The following is a 27712-nucleotide window of genomic DNA, read 5'->3' on the forward strand; positions in this document are numbered from 1 at the left end:
ACACACACATATGGAGATATGTTGATAGATTATAAATAGGTAGACAGACAGACAGATAGAAACGCATCTCAAAATCCTGAAGAGGAATGAGATCCGAAGTAAACTTATTAGAAGGCACACATACCACTTGTTGTTAGAGAAATGTCAGGCTTCAGTAGATAGCCAGATATTTCTAATAGACTCATGCGTAATAGCAGTGAATGATAAGTCTCTTTGGGACACATTTTTTTTTTAATTCCTTGGTGTTAAATATTTGAATTTCTGTATATTTCAAATTTTTTAGGCTTTTAAGTAAATTTCTGGAATAGAATTTATGATTTTAGACTGATTTTAGTCATAGAATTATAAGATGACAGGCCCTAGAAAAGACTAGAATCTCTGATCCTTTTTTTTCTTTATATAAATGAGGAAAGTGTGCCCAAGGAACTCAAGTAATGTACCTAGGGTCACACAGTTAGCTAGCTGTAGATCAGGCATTTAAATCACACCTTCTGTTCCCTACTTTGTGGCTCTGCTTAGTTCTATGGTGATAAATGCCGTCTTTTCCTCAATTACAGTCTAGTTTTTACCTCTGTTGTGCTTCTTACCTTAGTTCTCAATACATCAGATGAGGCTAGCTGAAATCTCCTTACAAACGGCATTCCTTTTCCTTTCATGTAACTTAAAAATGACTGACTTGGGGAGGCTGAACAAAAACCACTGAAGACTTTGTCACGCTAGTGTAAGTAAAAAAGATTTGGGTCTTTCTCCTATGTAAAAAGAGAGAGAGAGAGAGAGAAGGAAGAAAGAGAGAAATTCAAATGAAATGTGAATGATTCAGGAAGAATTTCGGCTCTAAAAGATACTATTTGCTGTTTCACAAGTCATTTCTTCCAAAGATACTATTTGCTGTTTCACAAGTCATTTCTTCCAAAGATACTATTTGCTGTTTCACAAGTCATTTCTTCCATGTGCTGAAGAGGATTGCATTGAGTCCTTGGTGGGAGCGGTAAGACAAACAGGCTTGAGGCCCAGGAACCCATCTGCTTCCATTCTGGCAGATGGAGCAGAACTGGACGCCGGGCTGGGGCAGAAGGAGGGTGGGAGTGGACAGGGCTTCCCGTGAGGGGACACACAGCGGGAGGGGCAGGGAGAAGCAAGGGAGGTACCAGACACACTTTTCCCTGGCCCCACCATTTCTCCCTACGCTCTCCCTGCAAACTGGAACGTGATGTCTGTCATTTTACTGGGTGGGTCAGGACTCTGAGTGTGAGAATCTGAGGAAGTATCCCCAGAGTGCCGGACCCCCATTGCCAGACCCATTTGTAAGGTCCATCTTCCAAAGAGCGTGCACAGAAAAGCTGAAGCATGTTGCCAGCTGTTCAGGCAGGAGCGAGGGCTAAATGGAGGCAGTGAAGCTGGGTCTGAATTGAACCAGAGGCAAGGTGGATTGAGGTGGACAAAGCAGGAATGCACTGAACACACAAGAGAGAAGGAAGAGGTTGGAAGTGGAGTCTAGGTGGTGCAGACGCAGGCTTGGCCAGCTTTCCCCTGGCAGGCTTGGCCGGGGCAGAGGGTAATCTTCCCACTGCCTCATCGGTGATGAGTCCTGTGGCAGAAGAGAGCATGCATTTTCCTGCAAGAGAGTATTTTAACGTGCATTTGGGTTCTGTAATAGTTAAACTCTTGGTGGACGTTATCGTTCTGTACCATGGTGTACTTTTCAAAGGCATTTTACTTGCAGTATTCTAGTTGATTCACAGCACAGCTGTGAGAGAGGCGGGAAGCATTTTTTGGTTAAGTGACCATGGGCTATATGCTAGTGGAGCTTAATTAAATCTAGCCTTTGCTTTCTGCAACTCAGTTCAGTGACTGATATAATCTAGCAGACTTCCAGGTTGAATAAGCCTTTGCAGTTTGGTATGGGAGTTAAGCTCACTGTTTCTAAGCAGAAATGGCTGTTCAAGTTTTCCAAAATCAACTTGTCAATAAACTTTGAGTATCCATGTTTGAATTGAGGATGTCTGGTGCTGCACTAATCTCTTATGAAGAGTTGTTTCTCTATGGCCACTATATCGTGTCCCGAAAGTCATTGCGTTAGTTTGTGGCACTATGCTAAAACCGTAATTCTTTGAAAAGGAAGGAAAAGATTCCCATTTTCCTTTAGTATAACGAGCACTTCAATGCTTTGAGCAGAACAGGGTCTCAATATGTGTGTTTCTTTTCTCATTTCCCTTTATCTTTTGCCTTTGTTCTACTGACATCTGTTGAGGTCCCTGTGATAAAAAGAGGTTGTCATTTATCTTTCAGAGGCTCTCATTTATTTATTAGTCTTAATTGTATATCAGAAACTGTGATGAGGAAGGGTCATAGAGATCCATGTCATATAAGCTGTGTCACAGAGAAGGCATAGTTATTCTGTTATAAATGATAATACTGTCTGAAATGTCCAGTACTGGAGTATGAAAACCCACTGTGCTGTGTGCAGAGAAATCAGTGAGTTGGTGCCTGCAACCCCTGGGAAGGCTTTCAGAGGAGGTGGTGTGCAGGCTGAGTCAGCCAGCACGAATAAGAAGCACTTTGCCAGGTTTGGAAGGGAAGTAAGGCCCAGCCTGGACAGCATGTGCAAGATCACAGGGGTATGAAATGTCACAGGCCTGGTGGGGAACAGACCTAATTGTGTCAGGTCTAAAGAACATATAACTTACTTCATTTCCTCCATATATCACCCTGCATTTTGTTTTTCATGGATTTTGTATCTTACTGGGAGCACTTAGCATATGCTTTATATTTTTCTTCTATTTTCTGTAGAAAATCATTTTCAAAAGTAAGCTCTTCCTCTCAATATTTTTGTCCAGGCTCTCTTCCCTTTGTGCTTCAAAGTCTCTGAATAAGCCTCTGATAGTTTTCTCCCCTCTCCATTTATACATCAAGGGACAGAAATCTATGCATAAATAGTCCTCAGCTCAGTGCACTCTCCACTGTGTGAGCCTTCAAGCTTCTCCCTCCAGGTCTGTGTCTCGACAGGAGGTTTATACATCCGCCCTTCCCTCTGTGGGACCATCACACATCCTCTGATAGGTGGGCATCTTCTGGATGGGATGAGGGCGCTCCCTCTGCCTGCTGGGTTCTCCCATAGTGCGGAGACTCAGATGCATCCGTAGCTGTTCTCAGTATAAGTTCAAAGTCCTGAGCCTCGTTTCCAAGACTTGCTCTGAGGAGCAATCACTTGGCACTGCAGTGGCCACCACGTTTCCCTTGCCCCCAGCAGTGCTGAGACCTGGGGACTAGACCTCTGGACACAGAAAATAGGTGGCTGTTGGAGCGATGACACCTGCAAGCCCAGGGGGTGGGGCCCAAGGAGCGGGGGAGAGACCACTAGAGTGAGGGGGCAGGCAGAGGATGGAATGTTCCTACCTTCTTTGGGGCCAAGTGTTGAGGGTCCCCCAGATTGAGAGGCCAGACCATGTGTAGCCCAAGAATGTATCTCTTACTCTGTCTTCACCAATGTTAAAAATTGTGGAAATCCTTTCAGGATTTCATTATGCTGGATGTTTCTTGTCCTTACTTCACATTGCTATTGTCTATCTATTTACATAGTCTGTACTTCTAGAAATTGGAAGTGAACGTTTCAAGTTTTTCTTCTTCTTCTACCATTTTCATCTAGTGTCTCTGAAACCAAGCTTTTGATAATAATTGAACAGCATAAAGTTCAAAGTAAAGTTCTCTGCCAAAACTTGAAATATCTTTCTGTGAGTTCATGTTCACAGATTCATTTGCTTTGTCAGACCCCTAAGCAAAGGTAGAGTTGATATTCTCAAAAAAAAAGCAACTCAATAGGACATTTCCTTGGGAATGTAGGTTAAATCCATACTCTAAGGTAGAATCAGGTCAGGATTTTCCTCCACAGATAGTCTGGGTCTCCTGCGACAGACAAATAGGTGATTGATAACCCCCAAACTCTAAGTCATTAAGGTTGGCAATAGTAATATTTGTCTTGAGAGTTTTAAAAGCAGATCTTTCAAAACGTATTTTAAATCATAATAAAGCAGCTGTGGAACAGCTAACTTAAAGTTATGAAACCAGCTGGAAAACACTCCAACAAAATTAGTTGCAGAATTAATTCACAGGTGACTGATGTGACCAGCCATCTAGAATTGTTAGAACACAAGCCAGTGAATTTGGAAGGCACCTGGGTTTTGTAATAAATGATCTTGTGCCCTTGTATTTGGCAGAGATTAAGTGGCAAGACCTGTTGCCAATGGAAGGTGCTCTTGGTGACCATCAATCACAATGTATCATCCATTGGGGTGATTACATTTTGGTAAATCTCCCAATTTACCAAAGGGTCCCCTTCATCCTGTGTCTCCACATAGAGTCTCAACTTCACCCCAAAATGTGTCAAGAGGGAGAATCAAAAAAATTCTTGAAGGAGCAGAGAGTTTATCTTCTCTTTTTAACAGGGACGCACTGTACTACTCTAGGGAAGGGGGTCCCAGCATTGAGATCCTCCAGAGACTGGCCAGTGATCTTCACAGCCCCCGAGTCGGAGACAGCCTTAAACAAACTTCTGGACAGAAGCATTTCCTAACAGTTATTTTTTCACCATTTCAGTTTTTAATCAGTTATGCTATGTAAAGAATCGCCTCTACACAAGGAAAGAGGAACTTGAGGAAAGTTTAGATCCATTTTCCTTAAATCATCAGACAACAGTGCCTCGTAAGGATTTAGTCAGAATCAAGCCTTTCGTGATCTCACCAGATTCATGCCATACAGTCATATCATATTCTTAAATCTGCCCTCATTTCCAGTCCTGATCTGGAAACCTGGTCCCATGACATTTTGGGAAGATGACATGATATTTTTTTTATGACTTGGATTTTGTAATAGCCATAGGAGCCTTTTATGAACTTATTCTGTTTTGCCTGTTGCCTCACCAACACATTCATGATTTATTTTTTGCAGCATGTCAAACCAGGCACTAAAAAGGAACTTCATCGGCGATCCTATGATAAGACAAAAGTCTAGGACTCAGTCCCTAATATTCTGAAAATTGGTTTCTGAATGAAATAATCCGTTACACTAAGACTGCAAGAAGTCTGAAGCAATTGCACAGTATAATATTCTAATTTTTCATTTCTTTCTTTCGTGTATATTTCTGTTGGACTTTCCTTAGGGGAGAATTTAAGGGAATATTTCGATTTGTAGAAGCTATTAATCATATGCTACAGATGAAACATGATCAGTGTAAAGTCAAGTGCTTAAGCTAGAATTGCACACATGATCCCTTTATTTACATGCAAGGGATCAGTGTTGCCCAGACATTTACTGGTGAGCCTTAGCATGGTTTTGTGAGGCAGTATTTGACAAGATCTCTGGGCTATTGTAGCTTTAAATTCTGTCTCCATTCCACAAAGCCACGGGTGGAATGGGAATGGAGTTTCTAAGGGGGATAGAGAGGTTGACAGATATTGACAGAACATATAATTTCTTCTAGCTGAGAATCCACAGCCCCATTTCATCTCACTCCCAATTTAGCAAAGTGATGTATGGTGCTCAGAGTCTCCTGCCTCTGATCCTCTTTCCCCAGGACCCACTCCCACCTCCTCAGCACCTACCCGCCTGCCAGTACATGCAGTCCTCTGATTCCCCCACTTTGGAGGTCTGCTTAGCAATAGTTATTTCGTGCATCTTTGTGTAGCCTGTGGCTTCAATAATTTTTTTTAGTAAATATGTGTGAGTGAGCTCCTCTGTGCTAATGACTAGGTACAGAAAACTGAACAAGATAAACCCCCATCCTCATGAAGCCACCTGCCTGGGATGGGACAAGTGAGTAGTGGGGAGACAGATGAGAAAAGAGGCAATGACAAAGGACTCTTCCATGTGCCGTGTTAGTGGACCTACAGGACACTTTGGGAAGAGCAAGGATGGGCAGGCCCAGAACGTGATGGAGGGCTTTCTAGATGGCATAAACCCAATCATCTGCACACCATAGCCGTGATTCCTGATCAAGCCCTTTATTTTGTCTATGCCAGTTTAACCCAGAGTGTGGGGATCTGCTATTCACATGTGTAGCTTCAGCAAAAGTCCCTTGAGGTTTTGATTAAACTAAAGCAGGGTGATATTTAGATACTTGTATTTTGGTTAACACATCAGATGGACTCACTCTTCCAAAAGAGAAAGAAGCGGAAGGGAAGTCACTGCCACGACAGGCATCCTCTCTTGGAGGATTTACCCAGGCCCTGCCCACAGTCACCCCTCCCTAAGAGGCACCCCAGAAGTTCAGATCCCATCCTGGCCCAAGATTAAGAAATTTGTTCAGTTTTAGGGGAAGAGGTTCAAAGTTCGCTCTAACGTGGTATTTTGGGGTCTTGAGTCTGGAGTTGTTGTTTCCTGATAAAGTTTCCCCACCAGCCTCATTTCAGCTTAAACAACAGATGTTTATTTCTCACAGTTTTGAAGGCTGAAGTCCAAGATCAAGGTGTCCGTAGGGGTGGTTTCTCCTGAGGCCTCTCTCCTTGGCTTGCAGACCACTGTCTTCTCACTGTATCCAGAAATGTCCTTTTCTCTGTGTGTCTGCATCCCTGGTGCCTCTTCCTCTTCTCATAAGGACACCAGTCCTCTTGGATTAGGGCCCAACCCTAAAGACCTCATTTAACCTTAACTACCTCTCTAAAGGCCCAATCTCCAAATACATTGGGAGCTAGGGCTTAAATATATGAATTTGGCGGGGGGACACAATTCAGTCCATAACAGAGACCAGCTGTCTCCTTGGGTTGACTTGACAAAGTCTATCCCAGCCATCTGCTGCAGTCTCTGTGCTCCAGGAGTAATCATTCATCTATCTATCTTTTAACTGTTATTAGACAGACAGACAGACACACACACACACACACACACACACAGGATTTGATTCTAATTTTCTGGGACTCTTAATGAAACAACACTGGAGAAGACCCCTGATCTAAAAGAGCCAGTCCTGTCTCCCTGGTCATATAAATATAAATATACACACACTTATATATACACATATATGTTTATATACAGTTATATATATATTATTTTATTTTATTTTTATTTACATGGACTTGATCATTTCTACACAATCCAACAAAACAAACATATACTCATCCATTACAATACTTAACCATGAAACACTAGAGATTTTTTAAACTAAAATGAGGACCAAAATAAGTATATAGGATGTCACCATTTTTAACACTTTAAAAATACACAAATAATATATGCTCTTTGGAAATATTTATAAACAAAGAGAAAAAAATCACCCATAATCCTACCACTCAAAGAGCCTCAGGAACTTGCAGAAAGGAAGGACTTTTGATTGACTCTGGCCTTGGAGACAGCATTTGGAATAAGGTTAACAAGTGTCACAGTGAGAGGGTGGCCAGCCAGTACCTGGCTCTGTGGACCCTCCGGGCCACTGGTACAGTGGCTTTTACACAGAAAGTGTCCGATAAATGGCCATCAGGTTGACAAAAGTCTGGCTGAAAACACTCTGGTTTAAACCCTAAATGGCCTTTCTATGAAAACACTTTTTATTAACATTTCACTGAAAGATAAGAAATCTCAAATTATAAAGATTCCAGATTTGCATCTTCCAGCTCAAGTGTGCAACTCAGCAGTTACACTCCGGGAGAAACATTCCTTCAGGGAAAGAGTCTGAGAGAAGGTAAGTTCTTCCTTCCCAAGGACCTCACAGAGCTGACATAGCAAATTAAATCTGACCTGTGAGCAGAGTGAATGAAGGCAGGGTATCAAGCATCCGGTAGGTCAGAGATACCTGGGATTGGCAGGTAGGGCCCAGGTCTTCCCCACCTCATGCAGGAAAGTAACCCACTGCCCACACAGGTTGGGATGCCAGCTGGAGAGAAGGGCAGGCCAGGTGGTCTCCTCCCCACACCCAGAGGGCCACCCTCCCTGACACCCACCAATTTCAGACCTAATTAAGAGTTCCACAGTTATCCTGTACAGCAAACTGACATCAGTACTTTTGTCTTTCTTGGTCTATGAGGAGAGCAAAGTTCAGGTTGACTAACGAGCGGATTAACTCTGCTCTCCTCATTTCTTTGGTTCAAAACACATGACCTACAAGACTGGCCTGAGGAGCAGAGCCGTCAAACGTGCTTACTCAAGGGTTTGTCGCTCTCCCTGCCCCTCACAATAATTAATCTTGCGTCTGGTAGATCATTAGGTCCTACCCCTTTCAACCACCTGAACTGGGCCCCGGATTTAAGGTACTTTGGCTGCCCGGGGAGTCAGGGCCCACACTTTTAGATCAGGGGTCTTCTCCAGGGCTGTTTCATTAAGGAGTCCCCAAAACTCAGGAGCAAACCCGTGCATTCTGATGCACGGAGATAATTTTTTTCTCCTTTGGAGTTTTCCTGTGTTGCTCTTAACAAAGGTAGCAGAAGCCCTTAAATGAGTGAAGTCCTCAGGCATGTGCGAGGGTGTAAAGGCCCCTGTCTGTGTCCAGCCAGGGGGAAGTCGGAATTATCAGGCAGCCCTAGGATCCAAAGCAGAGTCTGCCCCTCGGGATCTTCTTACACCTCCCCCCAGGGCTGTGGACCATTTCCCTGCCCACGTTCTTGACTGCAATTAACTTTTACGAAAAATGGCTGCTCTGTCAGAACCTAAAGAGGACTGCGTTTCACAGGAGGTTAGTAGAACCTTAGCGTTAATGCTTCAGTTCATGGGTACAGCTGTTTGTGCACCCAACTAGGTTCATTTACACGGTCACTAACAGGTTGTTTTAGAGAGTTCCCTGAGTTTAACTGGAGCCTTTCTAATTTTATCAGCCTATTTGCGTGTTACACTTTCAGATTAAAAAAAAAAAAATCTTCCTTGCTTAAAATTAGCAACATTAACCTAAGATTTTTTTTCTTAATCTAGCTACTTGAAGTCATTATTCTTTTTCTTTCCAGACCCTTTCTAGCAATTTCTAAGTCTCTTTAGTTGCCTTTTTTTTTAACGACTTAGCCAATCTGAGGTGATTTTGCTTTCCTGGGTGCACAGTGACTACTGGTGAGGAAAGGGGGAGACTTGTCAAGGAGGAGGTTTATTCAAGCAGGAAAATCTAACTTTTCAAAGAGTTCTTTATAACCTGAAACAACCCCGTGGTTTAGGCGTGGAGCTCTCTCAGATAACCTGCCTTAGGAAGATTCTGCATTGCGCCCTCAGGCATCCCAAATACGCATTGTTGAAATACTTGGAACTGAAAAGAAAGTATGGACAACCTCCATTCCAGGTGTAGGACGTGGGGGTAATTATTGCTTATGGGTGGGGGAGGGGATGCACACACACAAACACGCTGTCTACCTTGTTGGACGCTAGTCTACCTTGTAGGACTAATAAGAGTAGGAAGCGAAGATCACACTGAAATCCAACAGAACTGGATTCAAATCCCTGCTCTCGGACTTCCTAGCTGTGGGCATTTGAAGGGGGACAAAGGAACCGTTTCAGGCCAGTTGGATACCCAAACCCAACAGTTACATGGGCATTTCTTGCCTTATTCCTTTTTACACTCAGTTGCCACTCTTAGAATCCTTTCTTGAATAATACAGAAAAAGAATGGAATAAAGTAACGGGCAATACCATTTTCTCATCATCTTTCTTCTTAACTTGGGTTGTGCGAATTAAAATGGGACTAATGCCTTTCTCATTCACTTAGCAAGCATTTGTTGCCAAATGTTAGAGAAAATACCCCACTGCCCTGTATTTGCCAAACAGTGAAACAGAGATACCAGAAGATGAGTTCATACTCCTGACCATCAGGATTACTCATGTAGAATTAAGGTCCAGAAGTAGTAGTTATGGGTCCAGGGTTCTGTCCTCCACGAGTCTAATCCTGTATATGAGCATGAGCAAAACACAGTGACTACTGTTCTTACTACCCAGACTGGTACTATAACATGCAGCTAAGAGATAACTCTGTTATGATTCTTGATGGCTTCCGTATTCATAGAAAAGGGACAATCCATCCCACGCTCTGGCTTCTCAGTTCCTAAGGCCAACCTACCTCAGCCGTCGACTCCCGTGGTTCTATTCTAGGTCTTCCCAACACCGGTGACTGCATTGCTTCCAAACTCTCAGATCCAAGTACACCACGCATGGACCATCATCTCTCCCTTTTGCAGCTCGCTTCTTTGCCTGCAGTCTATTGATCTTAACTACATGACTGCACCCATGTTTCACCTCCCTCCTCAGCTGAGATTCCTCCATATATAACTTGCCCCTTTATCTCTCTGTCACCCTCATCTGGCAAAGTCCAACCTTGGTTAAACCCAATTCTGTCTACCCTTTACTTGTTCTAGGCAGCAGAAGAGTCTTTCTGACCGCAAATCTCAAGGGCCCTTTAGCACTGCCAGGAAGCACTCACCTTTCCCACATTTAAAGAAGGCTATTTCATAGTTTCTTCTTTTTCCTCAAACCTATAGCACTTGTCCCCTCTCCACCGTCAGCTGATGACCTGCCTTCCTTCGCTGAGACAATGGAGGCCATCAGAACCCAACCAACTTGCCTCAGCACTACCCACTCTGCTAACCTGCCTGCACATGGACTCACAGGCTCTGTTCTTTCTTGTTCCCACCGTCTCAGGTCAACCTCTCTATTTGTGCGCAGGATCCTAGCCCATCTTGCCTTCTAAGAAGCTCTGGTCCTGAGATCTGTGTCCTGCATAGTCAATTCTCCTCTCTGCTGGAACTTTCCCATCTCATCACGTAACATTTCTGCTCAAAAGTGGCTTTTTTCATACAACATTCTTTCCATAGCCTTCAAGTCCTAGATGGCCTGCTCCCACCTACTGCTGTCTCCTCCTTTTCCACTTATTTCCAGCCTCACTGGTTGTCTTTCCCACCCCTGAATACAGCAAACCAGTCTGCCCTCAGGGCCTTTGTACTTGATGCTGGGAACATTTACCCCAGGTGCCGAAATGGCTTACTCCCCCTCTTCATTTAGGATTTTTCTCAATGTCAAAGGCCTCCTCGGAGTGGCCTCCATAACCACCCAATGTAAAACAGTCTCCACCCACCTGCAGTCACTCTCCAGGCTCCATCATGCTTTGTTTTCACTCATGGTGCTCATGGTGTAATTTCTGTGCATCTGCTCCCCCTATTAAAGTATAGCCTCTAAGGTCAAGGATGCGCCTGCCTGTCCTATTCAGAGCTGTTTCCCAGCACTGGCTAGAACAATACCTGGCATGTGGTAGGCCCGCCATAAAACATTTGTACCCAATAGGCATGGGTCCAGACCCTAGCTCGGCCGCTTAACTTGGTGGCCTTTAACTTCTCTGAGGCTCAATTTCTGAATCTACAGCAATATAGATGGGTGATAAAAATAGGACACGCTTCATCAGACCGTTAAAAGGTTGTCTGAGGATGAGATGAAATGATGCCATGGATGCTGTCAGCATCTGCCCAGCATGTCGTGAGGATACAGTAAGAATTGATTTGTATTATGAGTCTCATGAGCTGATCCTGTCACTGTTTCTCTGTGGGTCTCCTTCACCTCTCTGGTTGCAAAATACATAGATTTCAGTGAAGCTAAACGCATATTTAAACAATATACAGAAAGGTTGAAAGTGCCAAAAATAATGAGTTACTACCCATAATCGAGGGTTTAATTCCTTCATTCAAGATGTTTTCTTTTTTTTTTTTTTTAACATCTGTATTGGAGTATAATCAAGATGTTTTCTTTAAAGGAATTCACTGCCCCAAGAATAATACCTGTGAGATGGAAGGATGGTTGGATGGGTGGATGGATGAATGAGGAGTAGTTCAAAATGATGCCTGAACTGTGGATTATAGTTTAACATGTGGGAAAAGAACTAGGTCAGAAGTACTACAGATTATTTCTAGTGCCCAAGTGAGTCTTTTGCTTAGAGACCTTGTCTTAGAAAATCACAGTGTAGGCAACGAGAGGGTGGACCTCGGCTTCCCACACAGCCCCTGGAAAGGCAGAGGGCATCGGTATGAGGTTCTTGGATGCTGACCAGTGTGTAAGGAAACAGCAAGAATTTTCCTGCCATCTGAGAGAAGGGGAGGTACCCACTCATCACGTGATCCAGCAAGTTGTAGAGAGCAGGAGCCTCCACGATGCATTTGGGGGTAAGGCAGCTGCTGCTGTGAGGGGATGAGGGCCCTGAGGTGGCAGCGTGCCTGGGGGCTAACAAGCCCATCCGTGGACCTTAGTGGGCTTTGCTTAACTTCTCATGGAAGATGAGTATCCCTGTGCCATGTCACGGGACGACAGACATTGCACTAGAGAGAGACACACATTTGGCCTAGAACCTAGGTGTATTTTTCCATGGGAATACATCTTAGAAATTTTAAAGCAAGTCAGTGAGGGGGGAATGGTTTATATGAAAGCAAAATCATTTTATAGGCATCTTTCAGGAACATCTTTCATTCTGTGAGGAGTAAATATTGTTGCAGTCTCACCACACACTCTTGCGGATGAACCGTGTGCATCCCTCCCTGGGTGATCCCTCACGTTGCCTGTCTATTCAGTCAGAGGGAGTGGGTGGCTGCAAAGAGCTCTGTGCAAAATGCAGTCCTTGTCTTTCACTGAACAGACTGTGTGATCCAGATGGAAAGGCAGCTGACATACTTCCTATGATCTAACTCACCCAAAGGTTTTGCAGTTCATTAATTTAAAAGCTGTTTTTAAAAAGTAGAATTAAAGCATTTTTTCCCCTCCAACCTCATAGACTTAGATGCAAAGACCTAATTCTTGTCACTCCTCCATCCTTAGCTGGACTTGCTGGTGGTAAAGGACAAAACCAGCATCTGAAGGACAGTGATTCTGAGGAAGTTCATAATCTGTAAAAAAGAGATGCTAAATTTAAAGAGAGTACAAAGAAATAGATAGTCCAAATAGGGACTCCTTTCTTTTCCTCAACACCCTCTTCCAATCAGTCACCAAATTCCATCCATTTATCATCCAGTGGTACAAGCCTCTGCTCTGCCCTCCCAACCATACTGTCAAGACCCTCTTTAGGGTTTGCCTGGACCATTACAGCTGTCTCCAAATTAGTCCTCTGCCTCTATCTTGTGCTTTCTAAATTCATGGTTCTCAGCCCGGGGTCCACCCTGGACTTGATGCCAAAAACCCGGCCTTGTGCACTGGCGCCGAATCGAATCTCAGACAGAGTTTTGGGTGAAGTAGAAAAGAACAGCTTTATTGCTTTGCCAGGCAAAGGGGGACACAGTGGGCATGCGCCCCTCAAAAACTGTGTCCCCCAACCTGGGAGGATTAGGGAGGAGTTTTAGAGCAATGGTTCAAGGGTGGCATTGCTGACAAGATTAGAGTGAGTTGCAGGGCCTGCACTCCTTTAATCTGGTATCAGGTACTCTCTTGATGAGCTTCTCTGGTTCCTTTCATCTGGCCTCAGGTGATCTTCTCTGGAATGAAGAATGCTGACATCTTCCATTTGTTGGGAGTTTTAGTTCTGTAGAAGAGCTCAAAGGTATTGTTATGTGTATCCCTTGAGGGGGAACCAGGATCCTGCCCCAAGGCTGCACTATTGTTTCCTGACTGCTCCTCCCTTGTCTCTGCATCCCCTCTCTTCCCTGATTAGCAACTGTTCAAATCTGCCCTTTGGAACTCAGGGAAGGTTATGGAGGCCGGAGGCTGTTCCCTAGAAACAAGAAACGGGAGACATGGAAAGGCTTCCATGCCCAGGAGCCCCAAAGGTTCCTGCTGGGTTTCAGACTCACCTGGGGAGCTTTCAGGATTGATTCTGGTCCACCCCCACAGGGTCTGCCTCCCCTGGTCTGGAGAGGCCCTTTGCCCCTGCAGAAAACCCCTGCACTGTGGCCTCTGGGCTGTCGCTCAGTGAACCTTCAGAGCACAATCTAAGCATTGCAGTCCCCTGTCCAGAGCATCTCTGATCGTCTTCAATGAGTACATATTACTTCTTAAATTTTATCTTTTTTTTTTTAAATTGGGGTATACGTGTTCTACAATGCTGTGTCAGTTTCCGCTGTACAACAAAGTGAATCAACTATATCTATACATATATCCCCTCCCTCTTGGACCTCTCTCCTAACCACCCCCCCCATTCCACCCATCTAGTTCACCACAGAACACTGACCTGAACTCCCTGTGCTATACAGCAGGTTCCCACTATCTATCTATTTTACACATGGTAATGTATATATGTCAGTCCTAATTTCCCAGTTCACCTCACCCCCCCTTCCTCCACTGTGTCCACACATCCATTTTCTACATCTGCGTCTCTGTTCCTGCCCTCCAAATTGGTTCATCTGTACCATTTTCCTAGATTCCACATATATGTGTTAAAATGTTATTTACCGAAAAATAAAGCCAGACTTTCAATGGCTGTCTCTTGCCTATATGGTAAAGTTCAAATTCCTAAACATATACCACAATCAAAAAGAAACAAAAATAATTAAAATGTCTCAAACATGGAACTGCCCATCCCCTGCAGAGCCGCACGGCCACCACACATTCCAGCCCAGGGAGGTGAAAGGGCTTGTGGCTCCCCAAACACCAAGCTGGTGTGCATCTCCCTGCCTTTGCTGCTGCATTTCCCTCTGCACACAGCATCCTTCCTCCCCGTCCTCCCCTGGCTCATTCCTTCTCATCCAGAGATTCCCAGTTCAGGAATCCTCAGCCTTCTGAGCAAACCTCAGTCACATCTCCAGCTGTGAAGTAGTGAAGCAGTGGGTTGCCCCATTTGTCAAAGATTAATTTGTTAACAGAAGACGCCAGGTTCCCCCTGGCTCTCCAGGGCCTCAGGAGTGATGACGGTGGGCAAGCCTCCCCCTGTGACACTCACAGCAGCCCCTCGCTCACCTCTCTAACTGCATTTCTCCCCCTCATGCACTTTTGTGACACCCTCCCCGACTTCTGTCCCTCTGGCTTTCAGAATATATTCTGCCATGGTTTGACTTTAGTATGACCTGTCAGTGCATCAGCACACAAAATGGTTGCAGTTACAGAAGGAACATGGGATGATAAAAGGATTGTTACTTAAGGGGAGGTTGTCATTCAAGGAGACTAGAGAGATAGTCTTACATGTATAATGCAGAACATAAATTATTCTATATGCTGTATCAAGTGTATTATCCACACACATGTATTTCCAAAAAGTTGGGAAACTCATTTTTAGAACAGGTAGCTATATTTCCAAATAATATAGTTCATATATTTTTCTTTGCCTCCAAACACCTCTCCTGGTGTTTTAAATTTAAAGCTATGAATTCAGTTGTTAATCATGAGCTGCCAATTTCTTGCCCTACTAAGTGTCCTAAAAGTCTGTAAACACAAAGAAAATTGTGTGTGTGTGTGTGTGTGTGTGTACACAGGCACATGCCCTGCCTTGATCCAGAAAAGATTTCAGGCTAACTTTCAAAATACATGAGCATGTACTTTTTGCCAGTGAAGAGTGGGGCTCCAGGATCAGGTAAGTGTGCCCGTGACAGTAGCAGGCACACTGATCTCTAAGTGTTCAATTGGTCCTTGCCAGAAAAGGAACAAGGATAGTTATACTGTTCATAGTTTCTAGGGTGCTGAAAATTGACCACAGTTGCTCAGGAGAAACATAACCGTTGTTGGTTCTGTGATCAGGCAGATATTTCTCGCAAGGCAAAACAATGTGTTGAAAATGAGTTCTGGATCACCAAGGAAATAAAGTGAAGAAAGTTGTCTCAGTTTTCTATTGTCACAGAACAAATTCCCACAAAGCTAGCAATTAAAATGACATGTATTAGCTCACAGTCCTGCAGGTCAGAAGCTCAGCACAGACGGCTGGGTCCTCTGTTCAGTGTACTGCAGGTTAATACCTGAAATCAAGGTGTCAGCCAGGCTGAGTTCTCATCTGGACACTCTAGGGGAAATCCTGCTTTCAAGCTCAATCTTGTTGGAAGAATTCAGTTCCTTGTGGTTGTTGGACTGAGGTTCCCATTTCTTTGCTGCCTCTTCAAACTTGCAATAGCACATCAAATCCTTCTCACTTTGAATCTCTGATTCTCTCTTTCTCACTCCTTCTCCCTTTCTTTCTCTCCCTCTCTCACCTCTAGACCCAAATTTAAAGGTCTCCTGTAATTAGGTTAGGCCCATCAATATAATCTCCCTCTCTCAAAGTCATCTGTGACATATAATGTAACCTAATCACAGGAATAACTCACAGTCCCTGGGATTATGCAGGGCTCATATACCAGGGGCAGGAAATCTTGGGGCCCTGTCTTAGAATTCTGCCTGCCACAAAGGCTTGAAAGGGCCTCTCCAGCCCTCCTGGTGTTTGGGAGTTGAAGATGGAGGAGGAAACAGAGCAGACAAGCTACCCCAACTCAGTCCAGAATTCCTAAATACCCACATAATATAGAAGCCCACTCCCAGTGCTCGTCCTTGAGAAAGCAATGCTGCCCTGCCTCAAACAGCTTTCCTCCCCCATGAGCTGACAAGTACTTGCCCTATATTCAGCCTGATCCCTAACTCCCTACCTGCTTCTCCTGTCTTCTGATGGAACTCCTCCAGAAATTCTGCCCACCCCCACCTCCCTGCCCACATCAGCCCTGTGACCCCCCATCCCAGGATCTCTAACCATGGCCACCCATCCCAGGATCTCTAACCATGGTCCCTCATCCCAGGTCCGTGGGCCCTAAGATCAGCTCCAAAGTGAGCTGAGGGAGATGCACTCATCAGCTCTCTCGTCTGCCAAATGAATGGTGTAGAAGTGAACATAAGCTCACTGCACTGTTGCTTTTATTTTTTCTTTATTTCATTAAGGCCAGGTTTTGCTTGAAAAATGATTAAAAGAGCAGCTTGACATGAATTTGTTGGAAAACTGAGGATAGAAAAATATGGACAAGACTCCAAGCATATTAAGTTAATCCAGATGAATGTGGCACAGCAGACAGTCCATTTGTGGTCCTGAGGTGTATATTTATAATACAGTCTGCCTTAGCAGAAAAATGATCTAGCCGTAGGGAAAGGGCTGAGAGAGCCTCCAGAACTACCTTTTGGTCACATCTCTTTCTCACAGCCAGCCAAGCATGTCCCTTTATTGACCTCTTTGTGCTGCATGTTTCTGGTCTGTAAAGTAAAGAATCAAATATTAGACAATCTGCTAACATAATTCTTAATGATAAAAGGTCAGAGGTTAAAAAACAACTAACAATATAAATAATAATTGGCCTAAGTTAGAGCACTTACTATGCGCCAACCTTCATGCTAAGTGTTGTACGTGCTTCATCTCATTTAGTTCTCAGGAGAATTCGTGAGGTAGTTCTATTCTGGCCTCCATTTGTTAGAAAGGAAAACTGAGAATTAGTGGAATTGATTGCCTGTCTCTGAGCCTCATGGTATGGGGAGGAGCTGGCAGAGAAAGGGGAGCACCAACCAGCTCGAGCTCTCAACATCATATTGTATACCTGCCTATCACAACCTCCATAAATGCCCAGACTGTCCATCTGTTCACTCCAGATTCAGGAAATTCAACATCCATTCCTGAATTTTTCATCTCTTTGCAAAGTAGGAATAAAACATTAATTGGTTATTATACTATATAAAATCATCTTTAAACCAATGGCTAAGATCAATTTTTGGTTAAATAGCAGAGTAGGAAACAAACTGTGAGAATGACATCATCAAGATTCTGGTATAGGAGACCCCATCTCTGTCCCCCTACAAAGATCAACAATTAGACAGCTATCCACTAACAAACACAGCTCTGGGAGATCTGTGGAGTCCACTTAAGAAACTTTAGCAACATAGTCAACAGAAAACCTGAGAATGATCACACAAGAAGAGAAGGAAGACAGCTTCATTTGCTTGCATCATCCCATTCCCCAGGCTGGCACTGCTCAGCACCAGAAGAGAACTCCCCAGCTAGAAAGAGTTCTCCTCACTAGGAAAGGGAAAGCTGAAGGAGCAACCAGCTTCTCCAGGCTTTGGGGGCATCACACAAAGGTCCTTCTTGGCTTTCACTGCACCCAGACCAGCAAAATCAAGATGGCTAGGAACAAGGAAGAAAAGCAGGATCTACCAATAGCTGCCATGAGGTGGGAGTGATGGTGGTCCACAGTGGCCTGCTCTATAAACAAACCCAGCAGCTTTTACCAATGAAGAAGGAACCAATGACCAGCACACCTGCAGTGGAACCACTGCAGATTTTAGCAGCTTTTGCCCCACAGGTATTCGCGTTTGCTCATGCAAACTATCTGGGTCCCTCCCTGCCCCTGCCAGAGCCTGGGAACCACAACAAGAGCCACCCCAGGCCTCTGAGGATGCACAAGTGTAAGATGCCATCCTCCACACCGTTATGGCTGACTACCATCGTGCATGCACTCGGGGCTGGCTCCTCCAGCTGTGCACCTGCATGCCGCCAGCCTGACCCTTGTCATCAGCCTGCACTGTGTGCACACACTCAAGGGGAGACTGTACAGCCACAGGAGAGCATGACTAACAGCCAAAGCCCCCACAGCTGCTTGTGGGCCCAAATTAGGCACTGGTTTCTGTCACTGGCCTGCACCACTGTGCTTACCTGAAGCTAGCCCCTCTAGCTGTGCACCTGCACACCCCTCGCTTGACCCCCATTTCCAGCTTCCACTGCTGTGCACTCGTGGCAAGATTCAGCAGGAACAGTAGTATGTGCTGAAAGCCACAGCACCCACAGTTGGCCCCAGCCCTTGCTGCCTGCCTTGGCCCTCACCACTACATGTGTGTCTGCAACTGGCCCCTGCCACTACACAGCACCTGCAGCTGCACCTCACAGTTGAGTGTGTGCTCACCATTGGCTCTGGCCACCACCACTGTGTGCCCTGGTCCCTAGCTGCTGGACCTGGAGAGACTGCTGAAGACCACAATAGCCCTGGCAGCCACAACATACGCCCCCCAACAGTGATCAGTGAACCAAAAAGTTGTCAATGCTGTAAACCCCAACAGCCTGGGCCAAAGAGACACTGTGTCCCCCTAGACTCAGAGCTTCCAAAAGCCCCTGAAGTTAGCACCCTGCAACACTAGACCTGAGGTCACAGCATGCTCCAGCATGTTCCCACCCACAGGTGAAAGTCTTCCCTTACCACAGTTAGTCTATAGAGTCTGGAAGAGATGATTGCTTCTTAAATTGCACAGACCCCTATGCAAGGCTACAGGGATCATGAAGAATCAGGGAAATGTGATTCCACCAAAGGAATACAGTAAACCTCCAAACTGGCCCCAAAGAAACAGAAGTCTAAGAATTACCTGGTCAAAAATTGAAAATGATTGTTCTAAAGATACTCAGAGAGATACAAGGGAACACAGATATGTAATTCAACAATATCAGGAAAACAATACAAGAATAAAGTAAGAAATTTAACAAAGACTTGGAAAACATAAAAAAGAACTAAACAGAAATTTTGGAGTCGATGAAAACAATGACTAAACTGAAGAATACAATAGAGAGCAGACTTGACCAGGCAGAAGAAAGAATAAGTGAGCTTGAAGACAGATCAATTGAAATTATCCAGAGGAGCAAGAAGAAAAAAAGAATGAAAAAGAGTGATGAAATCTACATGATCTATGGGATACCATCAAAAGAACCAATTTACAAATTATTAGAGTTCCAGAAGGAGAAGAGAGAGAAAAGGCAGCAGAAAGCTTATTTAAAGAAATAATGGCTGAGAATCCCAAATCTGGGGAGAGATTTGTATTACCAAGTTCATGAAGCTCACCAAACAAAATCAACTTTAAATGATCTTCTCTAAGACACATAATAATAAAACCATCAAAAATCAAAGACAAATTGAATTTTAAAGCAGCAAGAGAAAAACTTGTTAACTTATGAGGGAACACTCATAAGGCTATCAGCAGATTTCTCAGCAGAAACTTTAGAGGCCAGTAGAGGGTGGGATGATATATTCCAAGTACTGAAAGAAAAAAACTGCCAACCAAGAATACTTTACCTGGCAAATGTGACCTTCAGAAATGAAGGCAAAATAAAGACTTTTACAGGCAAACAAAAACTAAGGGAGTTTATCACCACTAGACTTACCTTACAAGAAATGCTTGAAAGGAATTCTTTAAGCTGAACTGAAAACATGTTAATTAGTACCATGAAAATGTGCAACATACTGATATGGGTAAGTATATAGTCAGATTCAGAATAGTCTAATACTATAATATAGTGGAGGGTAAACCACATAACTTTAGGATAAAGGAAAAGGACAAGAGTATTAAAAATAACTGTAGCTACAATAATTTGTTAATGGATACACAATATAAAAAGAGGTAAATTGTGACATCAAAAACATTAAAGACAAGGGGAGTAAAAGGGTTGAGTTTTGTATACAATCAAAGTTTAGTTATCAGCATAAAATAGATGATTATATCTATAAAATGTTTTATGTAAGCCTCACGGTGACCACAAAATAAAAAGTTAAATTGGATTCACAAAAGATAAAGAGAAGCTCAGAGCATACCACTGTAGAAAATCATCAATTCACAAAGGAAAGCAGTAAGAGAGGAAGAAAGGAACAAGGGAACTTCAAAATAGCCAGAAAACAGTTCTTAAGATGGCACTAGTACGTCCTTATCTATCAATAATAACTCTAAATGTATGTGGATTGAATTCTCCAATCAGAAGACATAGAGTAGCTACATGGATTTTTTTTTTAAAGGCACAACTTATGTTGCCAACAAGAGAATTAGCTTTAAGGACACACATAAGCTCAAGATAAAAGAATGGAAAAAGATATTCTATGCAAATGAAGGCAAAAAAGGGCAGGGGTAGCTATAATTATATCAGACAAAGTAGACTTTAAGCCAAAAACGCTAACAAGATACAAAGAAGGTCATTATATAATGATAAAAGTGCCTATTCATCAAGAAGATACAATTATAAATGTATATGTACCCCCAACATTGGAGCCCCAATATATATTAAACAAGTACTAACATATCTGAAGAGAGCCACAGGCAATAATACAATAATAGTAGGAAACTCCAATTCCCTAATTTCAACAATGGATAGGTCATATAGATAGAAAACCAATAAGAAAATGTTGGACTTGAACCATACTTTAGATCAAATAGAGCTAATGGACATATATAAAACACCCCATCTAGCAGTAGCAAAACGCATATTGTTCTCAAGCACACATGGAACATTCTTCAGGACAGATCATGTGATAGATCACAAAGGTAGCTTAGCAAATTTTAAAAGACTGAAATCATACCAAGTATCTCTTTTCCAACCACACAGGTATGGAACTAGAAATCAGTAACAGAGGGAAAGCTGGAAAATTCACAAATACATGGAAATTGAACAACACATTCCTGAACAACCACTGGGTCAAAGGGAAATCCGAAGATACCTTGAGACAAATGAAAATGGAAATATAACATACTAAAACCTATGGGATGCTGCAGATATGGTATATATATATATATAATGGAATATTACTCATCCATAAAAAGGAACGAAATTGGGTCACTTGTAGAGATATGGATGGACCTAGAGTCTGTCATACAGAGTGAAGTAAGTCAGAAATAGAAAAACAAATATCATATATTAACACATATATGTGGAATATAGAAAAATGGTACAGATGAACATACTGCAGGGCAGGAATAGAGATGAAGACATAGAGAATGGACATGTGGACACAGTGGGAGTAGGGGAGGGTGGGATGAATTGGGAGATTAGGTTTGACATAAATACACTACAATGTGTAAAATAGATAGCAAGTGGGAACCTGCTGTATAGCACAGGGAGCTCAGCTGGGTGCTCTGTGATGATCTAGATGCGGAGGATGGGAGGGAAGTCCAAGAGGGAGAAGATATATGAATACATATAGCTGATTCACTTCATTGTACAGCAAAAACTAGCACAACATTGTAAAGCAATTATACTCCAATAAAAAAAAAATCTGGGATGCTGCAAAAATGGTTTTAAGTGAGATGGTTATAAAAATAAATGCCTACAGTAAGAAGAAAGAAATATATCAAATTAATAAGCTAAATTTATATTTAAAGGAACTGACAAAAAAAAAAAGAGAGAAAACCAAGCCCAAAGTTAGGAGAAAGAAAGATATAACAAAAATCTGAGCAGAAGTAAACTAGAGACCAGAAAAACAATAGAAAAGCCTAACAAACTAAAAACTAATTTTTTGAAAAGATAAACAAAACTGAGAAATTTTTAGCTACACTAAGAGAAAAAGAGAGAAGACTCAAAATCAGAAATGAAAGAGGAGACATTACAACTGATACCACAGAAGTTCAAAGGATAATAAGCTACTACTATGAACAATTTTACACCAACAAGTTGGATAACCTAGAAGAAATGGATAAATTCCTAGAAACATACAACCTACTGAAACTGAATCATGAAGAAATAGAAGTTCTGAACAGATCAATAATGAGTAAGGAGACTGAATCGATAACTAAAAAACTCCCCAAAGAAAAGCCCAGGACCAGATGATTTATCAATTATTTCAATCAAACATTTAAAGAATTAATGTCAATCCTTTGCAAACTTCAAAAAAATTGATGAGGAAGGAACACTTACAAACTAATTTTACAAGGCTAGCATTACCATGATACCAAAGCCAATAAGGACACTACAAGAAAAAAAAAAAACAAAAAAAAAACTACAGACCAATATCTCTGATGAATATAGATACAAAAATTCCCAACAAAATATTATCAAACATAATTCAACTGTACATTAAAAGAGTCATACAATATGACCAAGTAGGATTTATCCCTGGGATGCAAATATGCAACAGTATGCAAATCAACATATGCAAACCAATCAATGAGAAACACAGAATGAAATAAAAATCAAATGATTATGTCAACAGATGCAGAAAACACATGATGATAAAGAACATAGAGCAAATAGGTCATAGAAGGAACATACCTCAAGGTAATAAAGGCCATATATAACAAGCTCAGAGCTAACATCATACTCAACAGTGAAAGGTTGAAGGCTTTTCCTCTAGTATCAGGAACAAGACAAACGTGTCTAGTCTCACCAACTCTATTCAACATAGTACTGGAGTCCTAGCCAGAGTAATCAGACAAGAAAAAGAAATAAAAGACATACAAATTGGAAAGAAAGAAGTAAAATTGTCTGTTTGCAATAACATGATCTTATATAGAGAAAATTCTAAAGACTATACCAAAAAACTATTCGAACTAGTCAATTAATTCAGGAAAGTTGCAGGATACAAGATCAACATACAGAAATCAATTGTATTCCTATATATTAAGAAAATATAAAAAGAAAGCAAAAAATCCCATTCACAGTAGCATCAAGAACAATGAAAAACTTAGAAATGTATTTAACCATGTTATAATTATATATTTCCTTAGTGACCCATCTTTGATTCAGTAAAATTATTCAGAAAAAAAAATACATTTAACTAAGGAGGAAAAAGATCTATCTGTACACTGAAAAGTACTCAACTTTGATGAAAGAAATTAAGACACAAATAAAAGACATTCCATGCTCATGGAGTGAAATAATTAATTTTTTTAAAATGTCCACACTACTGAAAGCCACCTATAGATTCATTGCAATCCCTATCAAAATTCTAATGGCATTTTTCTCAGAAATAGGAAAAAAATCCTAAAATTTGTATGGAGCCACAAAAGACTCCAAATAGCCAAAGCAATTCTGAGAAAGAAGAACAAAACTGGAGGTATTATGCTTTCTGATTTCAAACTATACTACAAAGCAGTAGTAATCAAGAGTATGGTACTGGCATAAAAATAGAAACAGGCCAATGGAACAGAAATGAGAGCTCAGACGTAAACCCTCGAGTATACAGTCAACTAATATTAGACAAGGGAGCCAAGAACACTCAGTAGGGAAAGGATAGTGTTTTCAATAAATGGTATTGGGTAAACTAGATAGCCACATGCAGAAGAATGAATTAGACCCCTGTCTTACACCACCCACAAAAATGAACTTGAAATGGATTAAAGACTTAAATGAAAGACCTGAAACCATAAAACCCCTCAAAGAATACATAGAGAAAAAGCTCCTTGACATTGGTCTTGGTAACGATATTTTGGATATAACACCACAACAACAAGCAACAAAGTAAAAATTAGTAAGTGGGACTCTAGTAAGTCCCACATACAAAAGAGTTCCATTCTGAGAGCACGTTTGTAAAGTCCAATTGCTTGTAAGTCCAGCAAAGCTAGCCTAGGTACCCAACTAACACAATCGGCTATATGGTACTGTACTGTTTTAGGTTTACAATACTTTTCACACAAATAATACATAAAAAAACAAACAAACACAAAAAATAAAGAAAACTTTTTTTTGGCCACGCTGCACAGCATGTGGGATCTTATCTCCCCTACTGGGGATCGAACCATCGCCCCTTGCTTTGGAAGCAGGTAGTTTTAACCACTGGACCTCTAGGGACATCCCAAAGAAAACATTTTAATCTTATAGTACAGTACCTTGAAAAGTACATTATTACAGTACAACAGCTGGCATACAGGGGCTGGCATCGAGTGAACAGGCAAGAAGACTTACTGACTGGAGGAGGGAGAGGAGGTGGGAGATGGTAGAGCTGAAGGATCATCAGTAATAGGAGATGGAGGGCAAGCTGCAAGTTCGCTCACACCTGACATTGATTGAACAGGTTCTGGTTCCTTGCTGGATTCAATTCTATCTACCCTCTTGAAAAACTGATCCAGTGATGTCTGGGTAGTAGCTCTATTTTTCTCGTCATAGATGACACAGTAGCATTGGATTGCACCCTGAACGGCTGCTGTAACCTTCATGTACCATTCTATGTTCGGGTCCTGTGCCTCAGAATCTAACAGTGCCTCCTCAAATAAAGAAAATCCCCTTGCTATTTCCTGCATCATGAATCTCTTCAGTTACTTCTTCCTCTTGTCTCAGTCCTTTCTCTGGGCCTCCAATTCCATCAGGTCTTCATTAGTAAGCTTCTCATGTTGCACAACAAAGAGTTCAGTGAAGTTGTCCTCTTGCAGATCTAGCTCCAGCTTCTTGCTGAGTGTCACTAAGTTGCTGAAGATCTCTTTGGACTCATCTACCTTCTCAAATCCAGGAAAATCATGAACAAACTGTGGGCAAAGGTTCTTCCAAACCCCATTCACAGTGATGGCCTCACTCCACTCTCGATTATTTTCACGTTTGTTTCCATCGTTATCATTTGGCGCTTCTTAGCAGTACCAGCTACATCACTGCTGCTTTGACGCTTGCTTCCAGACATCCTGGGCTTGAAATAAAGATACTGTACTACTGTACTCTATACAATACAGCAAAGTACACAAAGCACAACCACTTGTAGAGGATGCATGCACGTGACAATGTACGCCAGACACGTGAACTAACTTACGTAATTGAATGTGCGACTGCACGTTCGCATCTTTGAAAGTTTGCAACTTTAAGGTTCATATGCAGGGGACTTACTGTAACCTTATATACTCTTCTGCAGGCCACCAACAGATTAGGGTTTTTTTTAATGTAAAAAAAAGTATTTAATTTCTGCAAGGTGTTTCACTAATGAATACATTGTAATTTATCTAACATTCCTTTATTGATTAACCTTTAATTTCCCCTCCAATCTTTTGCTTTATATAAACAAACCTACAATAAATTTCCTTTTATACACAGTATTTCACACACAAATAAGTAAAGCTGTGATAAGCTCCTAGATGTGAAATTAATGGTCAGTTGCCAGCTTTCTTGGGTGTATGCGTGTGTATCAATTAACATTCTCCCCAATGATGTATGAGGCTCCCTGTGTCTCCACACCTTTATCCACTGTACCAGTTAAGAGCCAATTAGACGCCATACCAATTACTTAGAGTTTCATATGAATAATTGTTAAACAGGTATAAAGCTGTTAAGAAAAGAAGAGAATCCTAAGGTATCAGGGAGGTAGCAATTGCAAAAAGCAGCCGCTGTAAGGCTCGAGGAGCAAGTGAAGAGACTGAAATAATCAACTTAGAAGCTTAGAGGAGGGACCTCGCAGTATTGAAACGCAGACCTTTTTGGAGGAGGATTTTATTCAGCCGTGCTGTGAGCTTGGAGGAGGGACCCCATGGGCCCGGACCTGACTTCTGAGAAGGTTACTGATGCTTCACTGAGATGGAAAAGGTCAGACTGAATCTTAAAGTGCTGGGAAAAAACCAAAACTGGATTCTGCTGCTGCAAAGGTGAAGCATTGACGCTGCAGGTGGAAACAGTTGCTGGGCTAACATGGACCAGCACAGGAAGCAGAGAGGGCGGAGCTAGTCCCTTCTTCCTCTTTCAGCCTCCTTCTTTCACTGTGGCATCTCCTATTGGCAGTGCCTGCGCAGGCGCCAGGTGGCAAAGCAGAGACGGGGTGAGCAGTCTCCGCTCCAGCGTCACAGTTTAGAAGGGTGGGAATGGAGTCGAAAGACTGCTCGAAACCTGGCAGGTCACGCTGGTAAGTTCTCAAACTTTTTGCTCATTGCCACCGTGACAGGTGAAAACTCAGAGCTTGTAGTTTTGATTAGCATTTTTTCTTATTGGGCCTGAGGTTGAATACCTCTTAATTTTTAGAATTGTTTGATTTTCCTTTCTATGAATTGTCTTTTGATATGCTTTGTTCATGCTTCTTTTCCTTTGGTCGTCGTTTTTGTTTCTTAGACATGAAAGAAATTGGGCTTTTGAATATAATGTGAGTTGGAAATACTTATGCAGGTTTGTCATTTATCTTTTGATATATGGTGGTTTTTCCATGTATGCATTTTAATTTTTTCCAGCGTTGAGTTTATTAATGTTTTCTTTTGTGACTTCAGGGTTTTTCTTAACCTGTAGGAAGATCTTTTCAACTTTGATATTTTAAAAATGTTCTTCCACTTTTTCCCTAATGCTCTTATGATTTTGGTTTTAAATTTTAAATATTTGATCAATTTGGAATTTTTTCTATTATATAATATGATCTATTAATCCAAATGTGTTTCCTTCTTCCGGATTTACTATCCAGATGTCCCAACACCATTTATTAAATAATCCATATTTTCTCCACTGATTTGAAAATTCACCTTTATTATAATTCCTGTATGGTTTTTAAAAACATTTTTGGTCTATTTCTGGACTTTCTAGTCTATTTTGTTGCTATGGCTATTCATGTACTTGGCACCACACTGTTTTATTTACTCTAGCTTCATTATATTGTTAAGTATCTTCTATAGCATTTTTTCCTCGTTATTTTCCCCTTTTAGAATCCAGTTTGTTCTTGATTTTTCTTTCTCCCATAGGAAAATTTGAGTCGGCGTCTCTGATTTTAAATCCTATGTGTAGTTTCATTGGGATCGTATAAAAATAAAGATTAAGAAAGTGCTGAAATTGTTATCATGTTGAAATTGTTCTCATGTCAAGAACATGGTATACCTTTCAATACCTTTTTCTTCTTTTGCATATTTCTTCAGTATATCCCCAGGTGCACTACCTTTTTTCTCCTCATTTGTAGTCCTGTGCATCTTGACTTGGTGTCTTCCCACACCCCAATTTTACCTCCAGTGCATATGGAGGCCACACTTCATATATTGTGCTCAGAGTTATAGATATCTTGTGGTTTTATTGAAGACGGAGTTTGCCTTTTTGTTTTTCTTTTCCTTGTTGATTTTGGGTGATTTATGAGATGATAGGGCGAACAGCTTTTTCCTCTCATTTTAAAAGTTGGATGCTGTTTCATTTACATGGTCAAATACTCTGGGATACCATCATATTGACTGCAAGAAATCCAGT

General features: G+C 42.0%; 1 protein-coding gene across 1 annotated transcript in view; it reads left to right on the plus strand.

Annotated features, from left to right (window-relative positions):
* The window catches only part of HECW1 (HECT, C2 and WW domain containing E3 ubiquitin protein ligase 1), a 253789-nt gene that overhangs the window by 36291 nt on the left and 189786 nt on the right, over positions 1-27712 (plus strand). The gene's annotated exons all lie outside the window — the stretch shown is intronic.

Source organism: Lagenorhynchus albirostris, chromosome 8 (genome assembly GCF_949774975.1).
Source record: "Lagenorhynchus albirostris chromosome 8, mLagAlb1.1, whole genome shotgun sequence".
Taxonomy (NCBI): domain Eukaryota; kingdom Metazoa; phylum Chordata; class Mammalia; order Artiodactyla; family Delphinidae; genus Lagenorhynchus; species Lagenorhynchus albirostris.